Source organism: Impatiens glandulifera, chromosome 3, assembly GCF_907164915.1.
Source record: "Impatiens glandulifera chromosome 3, dImpGla2.1, whole genome shotgun sequence".
Lineage (NCBI taxonomy): Eukaryota > Viridiplantae > Streptophyta > Magnoliopsida > Ericales > Balsaminaceae > Impatiens > Impatiens glandulifera.
The window spans coordinates 19,813,067-19,833,594 of NC_061864.1; the positions used below are offsets into that span (position 1 = coordinate 19,813,067).

The window sequence follows — 20,528 nt, forward strand, 5'->3', positions numbered from 1 at the left end:
TTAATAACAATTAGTTAGCTTTTACTTTTTCTTATAAATAGTTTGATTAAAAGTTTAATAATATTTTTTTTCCATTATTTCCTCTCTTTATAACCACATTGAGATTATTATTATTATTTTTATTTGAAATCATAATTGAGTTTATTATTTGATTTAAGCTAAAAATCTCCACAATCATGATATTATCTCCACATTTACTTTAATTTATTTTGAAATATATAATCAAGGATCTCAAAAGAGTCCATTATTTTACGATGATATTCATTAACAAGAGACCATACAAAAATCATTCAATGAAAATAGCCGCATATTTAACCTATTTGGGGGGCATCTATTGAAGTGGAGAATTTGTTTAATTGATAAACCATATAGGAGCCCTTAAGCTTTTGAAATGGTTCAAATAGTTTATTGAAGTTAAAAATTAAAATAAAATAAAATAATTGTCTCTTTATTGATATAATGTTTTTTTAAAGATATATTTAAAATTATGAATTATTTTTAATTAATTATTTAGTGTTTATTGTTTATATTTATATAAGCTGTTGGTATTTCTTATAGATAAAGGTAACTTTAAATAATTATAAAAATAATTTTATATATTCATTCAATTTACTATGATTTTTATATTTTATTATTTTTTGATTTATTTTTTATTCACGAATAAGATTATTTTTATTTATGTTTTATAGTATAATTGTTTTCAATAAATATATATAATCCCATTACTTAGAGTTAGGGATGGCAATGGGGCGGTTCGGTTCGGTGAATGACAATACCATCCCCGCCCCGAATTTACCCACCCCGCCCCGATCCCCGCCCCGATTCCCAATTTGGTTTTTAAATATAAACCATCCCCGCCCCGATCGGGTACGGGGTTTCCCCGCGGTGCACCAAAACCGAATAACAATTTAAATTTAAAATATAAATAATAAAATAAAATAAAATAATTCATATATTTAGAGTTATAAATTATCAAAATATTAAATACCAAATAAAAATAACATTCAATAATAATAATTTTAAAGTATTATATACCAAAACAAATAAACTTCCAATAATAATAATGTTTCAAAATATAACAAAAACTCTAATTGGACTAAATCTCCATTTTTCATCTTCATTCTTCAATCCAATTAAATCTCCATTCTTCATCTTCATTCTTCATCTTTATTCTTCAATGGTTATGGTTAGGATCACAATCTGTATTAATAAAAAAAATATATTAATAAAAAAAATGAAATATTATTATATATATTACATATTTAAATAAAATCGAAAATATCATCGTCAAGTCGAGAGAAGACGTAACAAAGATTGTGAAAGACAAAGACGAATATAGAAAACACCCTACAAAAAGAGGTGATGCCATTTTGGTTATATTGATTAGTAAAAAACAGTAAAATAATATTAGCAAAGAGTTTAACTAACCTTCAAACTGAAAACACCTTCAAGATTCAAGAGAGAATCATGGATCATGTATGTAGAATAAAGAAGATGTAACTAAAATTAAAATAAATTTTAGAGAGAGAAATGGTAATGAGGATTGAGGAAGATGAGAGGAAGATGAAGAGATAAAAAGTAAAAAATAATTAGACACATTGTGTATTAAAGATAGTGTGTAGAGGATGGAAGATAAAAAGATTTTCAATGAAAAAGAGAAAAGTAATGATGACATTAATTAATGATTTCATTAATTAATATATTTTTATTAAATAAATATAATTATATTTTATCGGTTCGGTTCGGTTCGGAGATCGGTTCGGTGCATGTAAATACCATCCCCGCCCCGAACCCCGGTCAACATATTTCGGGTTTTCCCCGATCCGCCCCGATCCCCAGTCAAAGCGGGGAAAAACCATACCAATCGGTTCGGTTCGGCTCGGTTTCAGCGGGGCGGTTTCAAATTGCCACCCCTACTTAGAGTCTGTTTTCAAATTTTTTAAATTAAATAAAAATAAAATATATATAAGTAGTCTTTTGAAATTTTGGTATTTTAATTATAAAATGATTGATAATTTTATATTGATTGTATATAATTTTAAAATTATTGTTTGGGATAAAAAATTGAGTTTTATTTTAATAACTCATTCATCACAACAACCTTGATTGTTTGGGTTCAGATTAATTAATTATTTTAACTCCCCTTAATGAATTTGTAAAACAATATTTTCTTTAATAATTTGTTGACTCGAAATATATTTAAAGTTATAAAATTAATGGTGTAAATTGTAGGATAATACTAGTTTCATTGAAATCCTTAATTTGAACCAAATATACATAGGCTTCAACCATGTGTTTACAAAATACAATCACCAATTTTCATTATTTTATTTTTTAATTTAGAAAATTTTCTCTAGCATCCTCACTTAAGGGGGAAATTTGACCAAATAATCCTGATAATAAAATTATTTCAAAAAATAACAGAAAAAATAATATTTGCAAAATTGATCTTTTGTCCCTAACAAAAGACCAGTATACTGCTGGCAAAAATAATTATTTCTTCTCTTCTTTCTCTTCCTTCCTTCATTCTCTTATATTCCTTCTACGGCTACGAACGGACGAACCCCGAACCACCTTCCCTCCCTCAGCGCAACGAGGCCCCGACAACGAACCGTTCAAGCAAACGCCGTCGAATCGCCTAAATAAAATGTTTTATTTTTTTCCTACGAAAAAGTATTTTCGTAGGTGAAAAAAACATTTTCCGTAGGCGCAAATGCATTTTTCGCAGGCGAAAAAAAAACATTTTTCGTAGGCGGAACGAAAAATACATTTTCGTCTACAAAAATACATTTTCGCTTGCTCTTGCGCTAACAATCAATATAAACACAGTCGGGGAGGGGGAAGCAGAAGAAGCAGATTTCTCGACGGCGTTTGCTTGGACGCCTCATTGTCGGGGGGCTCGTTGCATTGAGGGAGGGCAATTTTTAAGAAAATAGTAATAAGTCCGCGTTCTTCTTCTTCCGAATAGGAAGCGGAAGGAAGGAAGGAGTTCAAAATCTGTTCTATACTAGTTCAACCCTTCGAACTACAGAGAGAAAGATGGTGCAGCGCAGGCAATGAAGCAAATTCCTAGCATTAAGTTTCCTCGTAGACATCATCTGATGAGAAATTTGATTAAATAACCTGAAAGATGAGGCTATTTGATCTGGTGGTGATTTTATAATTAAATTGCGCTCGTGGTTGTATATTTTTTTAGATGATATTTCCCTTGTAGCGAAACGCTAAGGGACTTAGCGTTTCGCGAAGTGGATTAGGTTTAGTATAAATACTGTAATATTTTTATTTGCTTCGTTTTCTTTCTCTCTCTTCTCCTGTTCTCTCTTTCACGGCGGCGGGCGGCGACGACAGCGACGGAGGCTGCGAGCGGCGGTTCAATTCATACAGATCTATACAGATTTACAAGATCTTTATTTCTAACCTAATCCATTTATGTTTTTATTTACACGATCTTCATAAACTAACCCTAAACCTATTTTGCATGCAGGTCTCCGATTCTAGGGTTTAGGGTATGCAGGTCTCCGATTCTAAGGATTTAAAGGTCGAAGAAGATGTTCATTTCAAACCTAAACCTAATTCGAGTTATGTTCATGTTTACATTTTCTTCATTTCAAAAACCTTTTCATATTCCGTTCATATTTGGTTCATATTTGGTCATATTTGTGGGTTCTTATTTGTTATTTGTTTCATATTGGTTCATATTTGAGCATTTCGTCAGGTTCATGGTTCATATTTGCAGAAAATCTCTGATCATATGGGTTTCCGTTTCAAGGAAGATTCGCTAAACGTTTCGCTACGAACTTACCGTTTCGCTACGGACTTACCGTTTCGCTAAGTAGTACCTCGCGATTCGCTAAGTGTCAAGATTTTTTGTTATTTATAGTTAATTATGAACTTCATTTGACAAGGTATCTACATCACTTCATGGTTATGAAGAGAAGTTGTGTTAGCAAAATAAACCTTATTTTTTTACATTAATGGAAACATTTAGATTCATCATTGAGCTCCAGATAAGAGAAGATTGGCTGACTTTGATTTCGTTAGTCATTAAGCTAAAGAAATAAATTTCAAACAATTTTCTCTTAGCTGGAGCTCAATGATTGATTCTTCAAAGGCCTTTTCTGAAGAATCTAAATGTTTCCATGTAAAATTATAAGGTTTATTTTGTTAACACAGCTTCTCTTCAAAACCATGACTTTGTTGTTGATACCTTGTCAAACGAGATAGATTACCTATGAAACCAATAAATTTTTTTGTACTTCACGATTCGCTAAGTACTACGAGCTCCAGCTAAGAGAATGGTTTGAATTCGATTTTGTTCGTTATTAATATACTAACGAAATCGTATTCAAACCATCTTCTCTTAGCTGAAGCTCATTCACCTTACGATTCTCTAAGTACCTCGCGATTCGCTGAGTACCTCCCGATTCGCTGAGTACCTCCCGATTCGCTGAGTACCTCCCGATTCGCTGAGTACCTCCCGATTCGCTGAGTACCTCCCGATTCGCTAAGTACCTCGCGATTCGCTAAGTACCTCCCGACTCGCTAGGTACCTCCCGACTCGCTACGGAAGTTGAAGAGGCGCGCGTACGCACACGCGCTATACCTTATATTTTAAAAAATTTCAGAACATTTCATTTCAACCGCCCGACTCTCTCTCTCTCTAACCCATTGTCTTCACTGAATCTTGTCAAGGCCGATCATTTCTGCCCGTCGTCTTCTCGGTTCTTTCTTCTCGTTCGTCATTAAGAAGGTTGGTTCATTCTTCTCCCTGCCGATCATTTTCTAGTTTTTTGTTTATGAGTTTTGGTTTTTGCATGTTAAGGGTATTTGCATGTTAAGTTTTTAGTGTTTCTTGTTTGTTTCTGGTTTTTATTAGTTTATGTATGGTCCATTTTTGCTGTCTTTTGTTCTGTAAATTTTTTCGCTATTAGGGTTTCGTTAGGTACCTCCCGATTCGCTAAGTACCTCCCGATTCGCTAAATACCTAGTGGTGGCCGATCATTTTCTGGTTTTTTTGTTTATGGATTTTGGTTTTTGCATGTTAAGTTTAAGGATTCGCTAAATACCTAGTGTTTGTTTCTAATTTTTTGTTTAGGGTTTTTTATTAGTTAGTTTATGTATGGTTTTTGCTGTCTTATGTTCAGTTAATGGTTTCGCTATTAGGGTTTCGCTAGGTACCTCCCGATTCGCTAAGTACCTCCCGATTCGCTAAGTACCTCCCGATTCGCGAAGTGCCTAGCAATTCACTAAGTACCTCCTGATTCGCTAAGTACCTCCCGATTTGCTAAGTACCTCACGATTCGCTAAGTACTTATGGTTTGCGATGGTGTATGTGTTTGTTCTTACATTTTTTATGATGTTGTTCCTTTTGTAGATGGCAGAAACAACAGTTACTGAGTTTCCTGGTCGGATTTCGTGGAAAAGTGTCATCAGCCTGAAGAAGATTGTTAATAAGTTCGAGGAAATGGATCTTTTGGAGAGTGTTTACAATACCCAATTCAGATCATTATTCACAGCCGCAGTCTTGCAGTTCTTAGGAACTATTGTACATCATATGTTGATGAGGAGGGTAAGCTCAAACTCCAAGGAGATAACTTTCAGGGTGAATGGGCAAAACCTTGTATTTGGTATGAAGGAGTATGCGTTGGTTACCGGCCTAGGCTTCGGTATTTTTCCTGAGTTGGACCAAGAAAAATTGCGTGGTTGTCCACCTCTCTCGGTGAAATATTTTAAAGGGAGCATGAGTGTGAAAATGTGCGAGTTGGAGAAAACTTTTTGAAATGCAAAGACAAGGAAGATGCATTCAAGATGGGGCTGGTATGCCTGATTTGCCAGTACCTATTTACATTTGACCCAAAAAGGGTGATATTTCCAAAAATACTCCACATGGTTGAAGACAAGGACACTTTCCTCCAATATCCATGGGGGAAGGTCACCTTTAGAGCCACCCTCAATGGTTTAAACAAGAACATGAAACATCTCAGTAGCTCATATTTTGAGAAGAAGGAGAAGGCTGATGATCCTTATGCTCCTTTTGCACATAACATTTATGGTACCAGGATTACACTTCTCCAACATGTAAAGGTATGATGGCGGTATTCCATAGGAATCCTCTACCGTTCCTCGCAACGCTATTAAAACATTTTTCCTTGTCCTTCATGCCTTATTATAAGTCAAAAATATCCCATAAGTTGACTGCATGTCTTCAATTATTTTCTTAGGCAAGTGGTTATGGTGATGGTTCATGTACTTGCTCTTCACGCACTGCCCAATAACCCATGCTGGTGTTTGCATTTTTTCCTTGGGCCTCGACAAAACTGAGCATGAGTGTTGTTTCTCAAATTTCCGGATCTTAAACATCTCAGAAAACTTACCTTTCACAGCCCGCAAGCTCCACTTGCATGTCTCATCCAAACATTTCAGTTCCCAAAGATGTTTTCTTGACTTCTCCACTTTGAATTCAAAATGATTGGTCATCGCATATTTATATAGAGCAAGTTGAAGTTCTTTTTTATTTTCAAACAACGAACCGACTTCCAATACGGTTTCACTAGTTAATGTCATCGCAAATGAGGGGTCTGGCGGTGATGTGTCTATCGGGTCTGTCGATGGTGTACCCATTGAAGATCTTCTTGCACTAGATGGTGTACCCATTGATGATCTTCTTGCACTAGATGGTGTACCAATTGATGTCTTTCTTGCACTAGTTGGTGTACCCAATGATGATCTTCTTGCACTTGGTTGTGTAGGTATTGATGCTTTTTCACCAGTATTAACATGCAAGTCATGAGTAAGTGGGATGTGAGGTAAAGAGCTTTCTCCGGCTTCATTTTGACTTTCAACAAAGAATTTCGAGGGTACAACGAGTGGTACAAATTTTTGAGTAAGTTGTGGTGGTAGTATACTTTCTTGAGTTGGGTATGTAATTAGTGGTATCTTTTCTTTAGTAAATTCTGACTTCTCTACTACAGATACACACAATGGTGACACGGTTCGACCCAAAATCAAGCGTGATAAATATGTGTTCAAATCCCCATCATTATCAATAAAAACAGGTTTTTGATTTCTGATATTCGAAATATCATACTTGACTTGGAGCACTAAATCGTATGTAGATTTTTGCACAGTAAGTCTATCGTAGAGTATATCAAGTAATTCAACATAACGAGTACTTTGGGGTAAATAAAATGTTTTGATTGAAGATGCATCAAAATACAGTATTCCATCAGCATCAAGTTTCCACTCTCCATTATAGAAAATGAAAACTTCAGCTGCAATAAAAAACATGATTTGATTTAGAAACGGATAATTAATACTTCGCGAATCGTTAGGCTCTTAGCGAAACGGGAAGGCCTTCGCGAATTGTTAGGCACTTAGCGAAACGGGAAGACCTTCGCGAATCGCTAGGCATTTAGCGAAACGGGAAGCAAAACCTAAATCACAGTGATTCGAATAAACCAAACATCAATAAACATGCTTAAAATAAACGTACCAATTGGAACAGTGCTCGTGCTCGTCGTGGAGCTCATAGTGGATTTCGACCCGTCGTCGCCGAGATCGCTGCCAGAGTTTAGAGAGAAGGAGGAGAAGAGCAGGAAGAGAGAGAATGAAAAAAAAAAGAAATGAAAAAAAATGAGAGAGGTTATATTAAATAGTAAGGGTAATCTGGACATTTCACACATTGTCACTTCACGAAACGCTAAGTGACTTAGCGTTTCGCGACAAGGGCAATTTCGTCAAAAAAAAAGACCACGAGCGCAATTAAATTAACAAGTCACCACAAGATCAAATAACCTCATCTTTGAGGTTATTTAATCAAATTTCCCCATCTGATTTGTTTTCCCTTTTTTCTAGGAGGTATATTGATCTTTTGCTAAGGAAAAAAGGTCAAAATTTTGCAAAGATTAGTTCTCTATTATTTTTAAAAATAACATTGTTATCAGGGTTATTTCGTGAAATTTCTCCATGTGAAATGTGAAGTCACCACTTACTAGCATCTCTTTCTTTTATTTTGTTAGTTAATTTTAAAATATATTTAAAATTAAAATAGATAAAGACTCATTTATAAAAATATTTTAAAATTATTAATGAGTATTAATTTAATTTAATTTTTAAAATTATTGACTTAGTATTTTAAATAAATTTATTTTTTTCAGAATAGTTAATTATATCAAGTAAATATTATTTACAAATTTTTTGAAGAAAAAATTATTGTATAAATATAATAGATTATATACTAATTTATAGAGTTATTATTTAAAAATAATAAGAAAAACAATGAGAGTGTATTAAGTACATAACCAGCAAACACATTTAAACATGTGCAAAATTTATCGTCGACTCCAACATATGATCTCAGGGAGGTGAACCTAGTGAATTATATTAATAGTAATCAATAAGATAACCACTACACTAATAACTATGACAATAAGTATATTTTGTAAAAGAACTTATTAACCATGTTGAGCAATAGTCATATGCTTAATATATATGAATTTATTAAGGCAAGATATTAGCATGCTCAATCAAATTAAGATTGTGTTATACTGAAATGAATTATTTTTAAAATAACATTCAAATAAATTATAAATGAATATTAATTTTAATTAAATATTAAATAAAAATATTTAAATTTTAAACAAAATATATAATAAAATTTTAATTTATTTCTATTAAAAAATATTTGAGAGATAATTCTCTCCGCTTTTATATTCGTTTCTAGTTTCTCCTATTGTAGGTTCCAATGTGGGAGGAAGAAATCGTTCAAAATGTAATCTGAATTTCCCTTTCATTCTGCCAATTATTATGGTCCATCTACGAGAAATATAAGAATGAAAAGCTTAGAACTTTGATTTAGAGGGTTTTATTTTAATATAGATGTGAGTGATTTAATATTCAATTTCATAATAATATCTATAATGAAAGTTGTTGAGTTATTCAAGAAGGCAGTAATAATCCCCGATAAAATCAGTGCAAACCAGAGTACATGATGATTCTTCCCATCCAAAACCTAACAAAATGGAACAGTAGAGGAAGGCCAGGATAAATTGTAGACATTGAATTTTCTGAAGTATTCACTCTCAGCAACAAGAGTACCCACAAAATGATGAAAAGTGATTAAAAGCTTTAAACTAAGAATTGTAGGGTTTAACCTCAAAAAGAGGACACCCTTCCAGAAATTCTCAACGGCTCAGGCAGAACCAAAGCCGAGGAGGGGGTTTGGAAATAGTTTTCAACCAGCAATTGACGCGCCTCGGTTAGAACCTCACTAGCTGCGTCATTGCCCCAAGCGCAAAGATACCTTGCTCCTTCCCATTCTCTCTCATTTTATATCCGATTCCACATTCCCCTCTTATATATTTCCGATGTGGGACGAAACACATCTCTCATCCATACTCCGCTTCTTCATCTTGAAGGATAGCTAGCCAATCTACAAAACTCAGCTCTCTCTCTCAGTCTTTGTCTTATAAAACCAACAATACTAGAGAATTTGCTTAAATCTAGGTAGTCTCTCTATAATATAGATAGTATCGTGGAGTGAAGTATTCGTCTCCTAATTCGATTTTTATTTTACTATCTCACTTTAATCCGAACCGACGGGTATCTCTATTTTTATACATATTTTTAATTTTCTGGGTACCCAATTCTCGATGGTGCCTATTACCCGATTAAAGTATGAATTTATAATTGTTTTTTAATAACTAGAATCTCCCTAAACTATTTTTTTAATTCAAAAAAATAAAAACGATTTTAAAATAAAAGCATGAAACTGATATTTCTCAGTCATCTTCCTTAATAATTATCACATCAATCAATCACAAGTATTAAAATTTAAATATTATTTTATAATTTTAAAATTAAAAAAAACACATATGTCTATAACTTAAAAAATAATAGTTAAATAAAATGTAATAAAACCAAATTTCAAATAAATAGTCAAAATTTTATGAATTAAAGACCATTTTTAACGTGTATAGAAGATATAGCGTAAAAGTCTTTTCCCAAGTATCACAAAACTTCAAACTCAACCGAATCTCTGATAAAATTACGTTTATATAATTGATTTTAAATTAAAAATTAATTGACAATTCCTTAATTAAATAAATAATCTTTTAAATTAATTAATTTAAAATAAATATTTATATTAATCAAATTATGATTTGATTATTTTAAATCTAAGAGATTATTTTGATTTGATCACAAAAATTAATGATTGTTATAATTAATTTTAATGTCGAAATACATTTTTGTATAAATCATTTAAATAAAAAAAATTCGATACACAATTGAGGCTAAATAAATTCTATTTTTATCCAAGAGCTCTCAAAGTCCTGTTCGACCTACCTCTCCCTGGTTAATTGATACATGATGTCGAACGTGTTCTATACGAAGAGATGAAGCTCCTCATGCTCTCAGATCAACGATTGAATGCTACTAACGAAATCACAAAACCTGCACAAATGTTTTTGCTGAAGCTTGAAGGCGACCAAAGTTTTTTCCCTAAGTTGATTTTTAACCGAGAAAACCAAGTAGGTTTAGCGTTCATCAGAAAATTTCAACATGACTTGATTTTCATGAAAACTAGCCAGACATGTACGAGCGACTAAAGAATCTTGCAAGGCGACCGAGAACTTCCTTCTACGTTGACTAGGCACCCATTTCGCAACCTGAATACCTGACCAAGGGCCTGTTTGTTTGAGACTTTTAATTTTAATTATTTTATTACAAATAAAACCCTTAAACCATTTTTAAAAATTCGAAAAAAAATATAAAACAATATTAAAATATTTTTAAAATATTTTCACAAAAAATATTTTAATTAAGGCTCATTTGAATTTATTTTAAAATTATAACATCATAAATCGATAATTTTAAGACACCTTTCTCAATAATTATCAAAATCAATCGAATGTACTAGCATTTAAATAATATTTTAAACAAATAAAACATGAAAATAATTGATTAAAATAAATGTGAAAAACTTATTAATAAATAGTTCACGTTGAATTCACTATCTTAAATAATATTTTGAGAGACATAAAATTATATTTTGAAATTGTTATTATAAGTTTAAGAAAATTTTCTCAATAAATATATATATATATATATATATATATATATATAAATATATATATATATATATAATATATATATTTTATTGAATTACAATTCAATTCCTATGATTGAAAAAACTATAGAATTGTAATTCAATTTCAATTTCTATTCTCGTAAAAATAATATAATAATAATAATAATAATTTTAATATATATTAATTAATTTTTGTAAATATTGGTTTGACACGTAATTGATAATTCAAATGGTCAAAAGATTTTTTAAGTTTCAATTTTCATATAAAATTATTGGGTGAACAGTTTAATTTCATATATTTTAACTTCCTAAATTCAAACACAAAATGTTGGTTTATGTTAATTTTTTAAATTAAATTAAATTAAATATTTATATTAATCCAAAATGTTAACTTACTCATTTAAAAAAAAATGACTCTTGTATTTTTCAAAAAGATATTCATTCTATCTTCTAGAGAACTTTTTGCCTAATAGCTCGGGTCTCTTACATCATTATTTACATTCATATTTTACATTTCACAAATATATTGCGAATCAATTTTTTTTTGTAGTGTTAAGCTAAAATTACGATTTCACAATGCCTCTAAACTAAAATTCACAAATGTGGACATTGTGTTCTCATAATATGGACAAATGTGCCTATATGTGGAGAAGAACAACATTGGTATTCTCTAGAGAAAAAGGATCAGCGCGTAAAGTTTAATTTTAAGTTTTAAATAAAATATTAATAAATGATACTTCGATCAAATTTTAACTAAAGCTAGTAGAGTATGAATTACGACTTTCATACTTCAATCAATCATTATATTAGTCATTTTATATGGTTTCTCTGCCTCATCCTTTTATGATCAAAACAATGGAAAAAAAACTCTGACGTACTTTATATTGACAAAAAAACGATATTAATATGAAATATCACTAAATTCTGTTTTATATTACTTATTAGTGGTATAATGATAGATTCAACAAATGAGGGTAGAGTGTCAAAATATATATATATTTATATATAAATATATATATATATATATATATATATATATATATATATTTTGAGAAATGTCATTTTATTAAAAAAAACCAAAAAATAGAAGAAAATTCAAACGTAACACAACAACGTCTGAATAAGGCTAGACAAACTCTAGCCTTGATTAAAGAAAAAAACACACAACAACGTAAGAGTATACAAACAAAAAAAAACAATTTTACAACGTTTTAAATCTTTCCTTTCTCATAATCACACCAAAATGAATATTCCAGCTTTGACTTAAGCTCCAATTGCCTTTGTTATTAGGGATACCTTTGTTATTAGGGATACTTCTCCAAGTGTGAATAAGAAAATTTTCGTCATCAATCACGTCATTCCAAACTTGTTCCACCGATTTTCAAACTCATGTTTGCATATAAATTATTGCACTTTACTTTCACCAATGGAGAGAAAATAATTAATTGTGAGAATATGAATAAATTAATTGGTCGAACACAGGTCTATTGTTTGGAAGGAATTATTCTAATAGTTGGACTACAAACTTGGACTACAAACGTAGATGCAGTACATAATATTTCTTTGCACCTATAAAATAATTTAATTGGTATACTAACTTAAGTTTGTGACAAATTATACTATATAATTCATTGTGTATAAAACTATGTAAAAAACGACATAAAATAATATTGCGTCGGGATTCAAACCTAGGTCTATTGCTTGGAAAACAATTATTCTAACGATTGGATTACAAACGCAAATGAAATAAACAATATTTCTTAAAGCCTATAAAATAATTTAATTCATTGTGTCTAAAACTATGAAAAATCGAGATAAAAGAACATACAATATTATTGCTTTTGCCAGTAGTCGAACCTGAGTCTATTGCTAAGAAGATAATTAATCCAACCGTTGAACTACAAAAGCAGATGAAGTACACAATATTTTTTAAAACCTATAAAATAATTTAATTGGTATAATAACTTAAGTTTTTGACAAATTAGACTATCTAATTCATTTTACCTAAAATTATGTAAAAAAGGAGCCTAAAGAATATTAACAAATATTCTTGCGTCTGCCAGGAGTCAAACCCGAGTTTATTGCTTGGAAGACAATTATTTAACCGTTGGACTACAAACACTGATGAAGTACACAATATTTCTTAAAACCTATAAAATAATTTAATTGGTATATACTAACTTAAGTTTGTGACAAATTAAACTATCTAATTCATTGTGTATAAAACTATGTAAAAAATGAGCCAAAAGAACATAAAATAGTATTGTGTCTACCGGGAGTCAAATCCGGATATATTACTTATAAGGCAATTATCCTAACCGTTGGACTACAAACGCGAATGAAGTAAACAATATTTCTTAAAGCCTATAAAATAATTTAATTGGTATACTAACCTAAACTTGTGACAAATTAGACTATTTAAATCATTGGGTCTAAAACTATGTAAGAAATGAGACAAAAAAACATACAATATTATTGCGTTTTCTGGGAGTCAAATCTGAGTCTATTGCTTGGAAGACAATTAATCTAACCTAACCGTTGAACTACAAACGCGGATGAAGTAACAATATTTCTTAAAACCTATAAAATAATTTAATTGGTATATACTAACTTAAGTTTGTGACAAATTAGACTATCTAATTCATTGTGTATAAAACTATGTAATAAACGAGCCCAAAGAACATAAAATAGTATTGTGTCTACCGGGAGTCAAACCCGGGTATATTGCTTAGAACGATTATCCTAACCGTTGGACTACAAACGCGAATGAAATAAATAATATTTCTTAAAGCCTATAAAATAATTTAATTGGTATACTAACCTAAGTTTGTGACAAATTAGACTATTTAATTCATTGTGTCTAAAACTATGTAAAAATGAGACAAAAGAACATACAATATTATTGCGTTTGTCGGGAGTCAAATCCGAGTCTATTGCTTGGAAGACAATTAATCTAACCGTTGAACTACAAACACGGATGAAGCACACAATATTTCTTAAAACCTATAAATAATTTAATTGGTATACTAACCTAAGCTTTTTGACAAATTAGACTTTCTAATTCATTTTGCCTAATCTAACCGTTGAACTACAAACACGGATGAAGTACACAATATTTCTTAAAACCTATAAATAATTTAATTGGTATACAAACCTAAGCTTTTTGACAAATTAGACTTTCTAATTCATTTTGCCTAAAATTATGTGAAGATTCAACAAATTATCTTGCGTCTGCCGGGAGTCAAACCCGGGTCTATTGCTTGGAAGGCAATTATCCTAACCGTTGCTCTACAAACGTTGATGAAGTACACAATATTTCTTAAAACCTATAAAATAATTTAATTGGTATATACTAACTTAAGTTTGTGACAAATTAGACTATCTAATTCATTGTGTATAAAACTATGTAATAAACGAGCCCAAAGAACATAAAATAGTATTGTGTCTACCGGGAGTCAAACCCGAGTATATTGCTTAGAACGATTATCCTAACCGTTGGACTACAAACGCGAATGAAGTAAACAATATTTCTTACAGCCTATAAAATAATTTAATTGGTATACTAACCTAATCTTGTGACAAATTAGACTATTTAATTAATTGTGTCTAAAACTATGTAAAAAATGAGACATAAGAACATACAATATTATTGCGTTTGTCGGGAGTCAAATCCGAGTCTATTGCTTGGAAGACAATTAATCTAACCGTTGAACTACAAACACGGATGAAGTTCAAAATATTTCTTAAAACCTATAAATAATTTATGTGGTATATTAACCTAAGCTTTTTGACAAATTAGACTTTCTAATTCATTTTGCCTAAAATTATGTAAAAATTGAGCCAAAAGAGGATACAACAAGTAGTATTGCGTCTATCGGGAGTCGAACCCAAGTCTGTTGCACTAATTTAAGTTTGTGACAAATTAGACTTTCTAATTAATTGTTTATAAAACTATGTAAAAAACGAGTCAAAAGAACATAAATAGTATTGCGTCTGTCGGGAGTCGAACCAGGTCTATTACCTAGAAGGCAATTATCTTAACTGTTGGACTACAAATGCGAATGAAGTAAAAATATTTCGTAAAGCCTATAAAATAATTTAATTGATATACTAACCTAAGTTTGTCACAAATTAGACTATTTAATTTATTGTATCTAAAACAATGTAAAAAACGAGACAAAAGTACATACAATATTACTGCGTTTGTCGTGAGTCGAATCCGAGTTTATTCCTTGTGAGGCAATTATCTTAACCGTTGGACTATAAACACAGATAAAATACACAATATTTCTTTAAACCTAGAAAATAATTTAGAGAGGAAGAAAGGTAATTAATAAGTTTAGGGAGTAAAAAAGGTAATTAGTGAAAATATTTATAGGTTTAGAAAGAAAGCTTATAGAAAAAATTGTTTGAAACATGGGTAGACAAGGAATTCCCCCTTACAAATGATCTAACATTAATTAACAACTACATTTGTAAATAAAACAATATAAAAATTGTGAAAAACTTATCAATAAATAATTCATGTTGGAATTACTATCCTTTTAGATACTTTTAGATATTTTGACTCCGCAAACTATCTAGCAAAAAAAACACTTAGTGAAGCTTAAATGAAGCATACAATATTAGACAACAACTTAATTTGAGAGACATAAATTATATTTTGAAATTGTTATTCTAAGTGTAAAAATTTTTTTCACACTAACATACAAAGGACAATTTGATATATATTTCAATGACAAAATCACCTCTCACACATGCTGCTATTGCAATCAACTCTCCTTAGAGTAGCCCATTTATTAAACATATGCTTCCGAGAGCAATGAGTGAACTAATCAAATGATTATAAAATGTAAATTAATTCCAAAAAAAATATCTACTCAAGAATTATTATGTAGGAGTATTCACACTCACATCATTTACCAAACATAATTTATTTTTTTGGGTGAAACTCAGAAAAAAGAAAAACATCTTTGCACTAAAAGGGTTACGATGAATATGCGGTCGAGTAAATCCAATTTTATATATGTATGACTTTAGAAAATATACTTTTGCAAACTTCATAAGTGCACAATTTTATATATTATTTTCAGCACATAGAATTTAACATCATAAATAATGAAACTTGATTAAGAATTTAACAGCCATAATCATGTGTTGTGACTTCTAATAGTTAATATAAAACCAAACCATATGGCATAAACTGAAAGAAATAAACCCAAAAAAATGATTAATTAAAAAGATAAGTCTATAAATATAAAATGTAATATTAAAAGAGGAGTTCATATTAAAAATTCAAACAGTACAAAAAATAACATGATTTTAATTGATAGAAGCAGTTTGGTCATCTTCGGTACTCTCATCATTTGCTGGCGTATCGCACCTTACCCATTTTTCGTTGAATCTTCTTTGAGCCTCTTCTAAACTGCACGGTTCCGTCGTTGCATAAATTTCAGACAACAACCTCGTCTCTCTTTTCTTTCTTGAGTTTGTTTTTTCACGGGGAAATTTCTTCATTAATATTTTAGCATAGTTCGACAGCTGCACAAAAAGACACTCATTTGTGTGAAATTTCAATGTACCTCGTATTGGATTGAATAACAAAATGATAAGACTTAAATTAATGTTTTGAATAATAATTAATGATGCTACTTATACGTACCTCATAGCGAATTTTGGGACATGAGTTTCGCTTTTGTAGTATACCTTTGTCGCAACCTGAACTATCTCCTTCTTGCTTGGAATCCATCTTATTATCAGTGTTGTTATTTAGGGCAGACATCTATTAATGAATGATAAAATTTACTAAGAACATATATAAAATCAATTACTTGTCAAAATATATAGTTTAATATAAGATGAAATGAAAACTCACTTCAAACTTGAAAGTTCCTGTCTTTTAAAGAAATCAACTCCTAATCTGCACAAAATCATAAACAACTTAGATATTGATTATTTTTTATGACAGCCTTATAAAAGAATGAAATTATATAATTGAATTTGAGAAAGAAAACATAGACTAATTAACACCCGTCAAATTAAATAAAGTGATTGAAGAACTGATCACTGGAAAAAAAACACGATAAAGAAATAGAAGATTAAGAAATCAAAATAACCCGGAATTGATCGAAGAATTCTTCGATCTACTATTCAATCAAATCCTTTAATTAATTTTCTGAAACTTATAGAATAAAGAATTAGACAACAGCTAAACCTGTGCAAAAGAATTCAGCTCCAAGTTCAAATGAGAGAGACCACAGACTAGTTAGTACGTAGGATATATTTATTTATTTATTTATTCATTTTAAATCTTTAAAGATTTTATTCCCTTATCACTATATTTACTTTTTTTTGTAAGAATTGTTGTAATCTGCTGTATTATTTAATTAATCTACCTTTTTTTATTTACCTTTTACAAAAATTGTGGTAATCTGTATTATCAATTTACCTTTTTCCATATACATTAATATTACTTACCCTTTTTTACAACTAATTATGCCTTTTCCCTTAATGTGAATTATTTCAAAATTCAAAATAATTTAAAGTAGCTCAATATCTAATCTACCATTTACATTATTTAATTTTTTTTTTACCACTTATTTGATTATTCAGATATCCCAAATCAAATAATGACTTCAATTTTATTAGAAATCTTAAAAATTTAAGTAAATATTTATATTATTAAACCCTTATCTTCTTTTAAAAAATATATAAAAATATGAAAATACAATTAATTAAGATAGACCAAAAAAAAATGTACATACACAATCAAGTTGTAACCAAAAACTCAAAATTAAACATGCTCACACAAACCAGCACAGCATGAATTACAAAATTATTCTTATTAATAATCTGAGCACTTTTTGTGTACAAATTAAGTTAACTTGAAATCACTTATTGGTAAATGAAATTCTACATATTGATAATGTTTCTTTCTACTTAATTGAATAGTTGAATATATAAATATTTTTGAAAAATATATAATTATTTCTTGTTTAATCTTAAAACAACAAACTAATTTATAAATTTGTGATTTTATATGGTGAAAATTTGAAAGGAAAACTTAAACTTTGTCTCTTCATAAAATAATTTCAATGCATGTAAGACTGTATGGTATGTTAAAAAGAAGAGAAACACGAAAAAATAGGTTATTAACCGTTTTCAAATGATCAAGAAAAAGTTACATCTTTTAAAAAAGAAACTCGTTTTCAAATGATCAATAAACGTACGTTCAAAAGCTTACAATAGTTTGTCGTTTACTCATTTTTCAAATAATTTGTACCTTACAAGTGGTCATCTCAAATGATGAATAATTATTTTTAGGATTAATTATAATATTTGTCGTTTATATATTTGTAATTTTGTCTGAAAATAAGACATTAGACCGAATCATCTTCTTAACTATTATTTTTTTTTTGGAATTTTTAATGTTGTGCATTTATTAAGTCACAATAAAATTCTTGTTGAATATTTTCAAATCTTTAAATGATTGACTACCAATTTTATTGTTAATTACAAGTGTTTAAAGTTTATGTACTTTTTTTAAGAAAAAAAACATTGTCCTTAAGCGTAGTTAACTTCTTAATTTTTAATGATTTTGTTGTGTTTTTAGAATTTCAAATATTGTGTATTTAATAATTCACTTAAAATTTTCATTTCATGACAATTTCTTTCTACTTAATTGAATTGAATAATTGAATGTATAATTATTTAAAAATAAATAAATTTATTTCGTGTTTAATCATAAACGACAAATTAATTTCTAAATTTGTGACTTTGTAATGTTAAAAATTGAAATGAATACTTCAACTTCGTCGCTTTATAAAATAATTTCAATGTCATTTAAGACATTATGTTAGGTTAAAAATTAAGGGAGAGATACACAATAGAAATAGGTCATTAACATATTTACATAGAAATAGGTTATTAACATATTTGAAGGTAAAAATTTAAGGGAGAGATACACAATAGAAATTGGTTATAAAGTACACCATATTTCTTAAAACCTATAAAATTATTTAATTGGTATTCTAACATAAGTTTGTAACAAATTAGACTATCTAATTCATTATGTCTAAAAATATGTAAATAACGAGCCAAAATAAATGAAAATATAATTATAATGCATCTGCCAGGAGTCGAACCCGGGTCTATTGCTTGGAAGACAATTATCCTAACCGTTGGACTACAAAACCAGATGAAGTTTACAATATTTCTAAAATACTATAAAATAAATTAATTGTCATTTAAGATTGTATGTTAGGTTAAAATTAAGGGAGGGGTACACAATAGAAATAGGTTATTAACATATTTGAAGGTTAAAAATTAAGGGAGAGATACACAATAGAAATAGGTTATTAAAGTACACAATATTTCTTAAAACCTATAAAATTATGTTAAAAACGAGCCAAAAGAACATTTACGTCTACTGGGAGTCAAACACAGGTCTATTGATTGGAAGACAATTATCCTAACCGTTTGACTACAAACGCATATGAAGTGCACAATATTTCTTAAAACTTATAAAATAATTTAATTGTCATTTAAGAATTTATGTTAGGTTAAAAATTAAGGGAGATATACATAATAGAAATAGTTTATTACCATATTTGAAGGTAATTAAAAATTAAGGGAGATATACATAATAGAAATAGAAATTGATTATTAAAGTACATAATATTTCTTAAAACTTATAAAATAATTTAATTGGTATACTAACCTAAGTTTGTGATAAATTGTACTATTTAATTCATTGTGTCTAAAACTATGTAGTCAACATGTTAGGAAAAACGAAGAAAACAACAACGAAAACATTGAGTAAAGAAATAGACTCAAGGGAATGGAGGGTCGGTTTTAATGAAAGAGCCAACTTGAAAGGGTTAAAAAATCAGATAACGAAATTGTTGATACTGGGCAAGAAGAGTCAAATCGTTTTAAGCAAAAAGAAAAACTAATAGTACACAAAACCACTCAACCTGCATTACCGGCAAGATTGGAACCTCCTAAAAAAAGAGAAATACGATACTATTGTGAGCTAGTATGTTGAAACCTTGAGAGAGCTCTCTAAATTTTCCAAAACTAGAGTCTACTTCATCAAGAACAATTCTAATAGGAAGGTAGACCAGGTCTGGAAGAAAACGGAAGAAATGAACAAAACTCAAGGAAAGGATTAGAAAACAGATTAAAAGTAGATTAGAGATTAGAAAATAAGGCAAAAATAGAGTAACAAGCAGAATGAACAACATAAAAAGAATGTAGGGCAGAAAAATAAAGGGGAAACAAAAGATGACAACTTAATTAAAGAAAGAAAAAAGATTTTCCTTGGAGCATTGGGCCAAATGTTGAAATTACCGGTTCCCCGTTTGAATTCAAATTAACCCAAGAAGTTGAGGAAATCTGTGTAAAGTCATGGAAGAATGTCATAGTGGTCAACTTCATC

General features: G+C 29.8%; 1 non-coding gene and 1 pseudogene across 1 annotated transcript; both read right to left on the bottom strand.

The window, feature by feature from the left end:
• The window catches only part of LOC124929945, a 100,644-nt pseudogene that overhangs the window by 26,339 nt on the left and 53,777 nt on the right, over positions 1-20,528 (bottom strand).
• On the bottom strand, positions 9,158-9,299 carry LOC124933097. Its single transcript, XR_007098814.1, has one exon. It is a non-coding gene; the product is annotated as a U4 spliceosomal RNA (small nuclear RNA).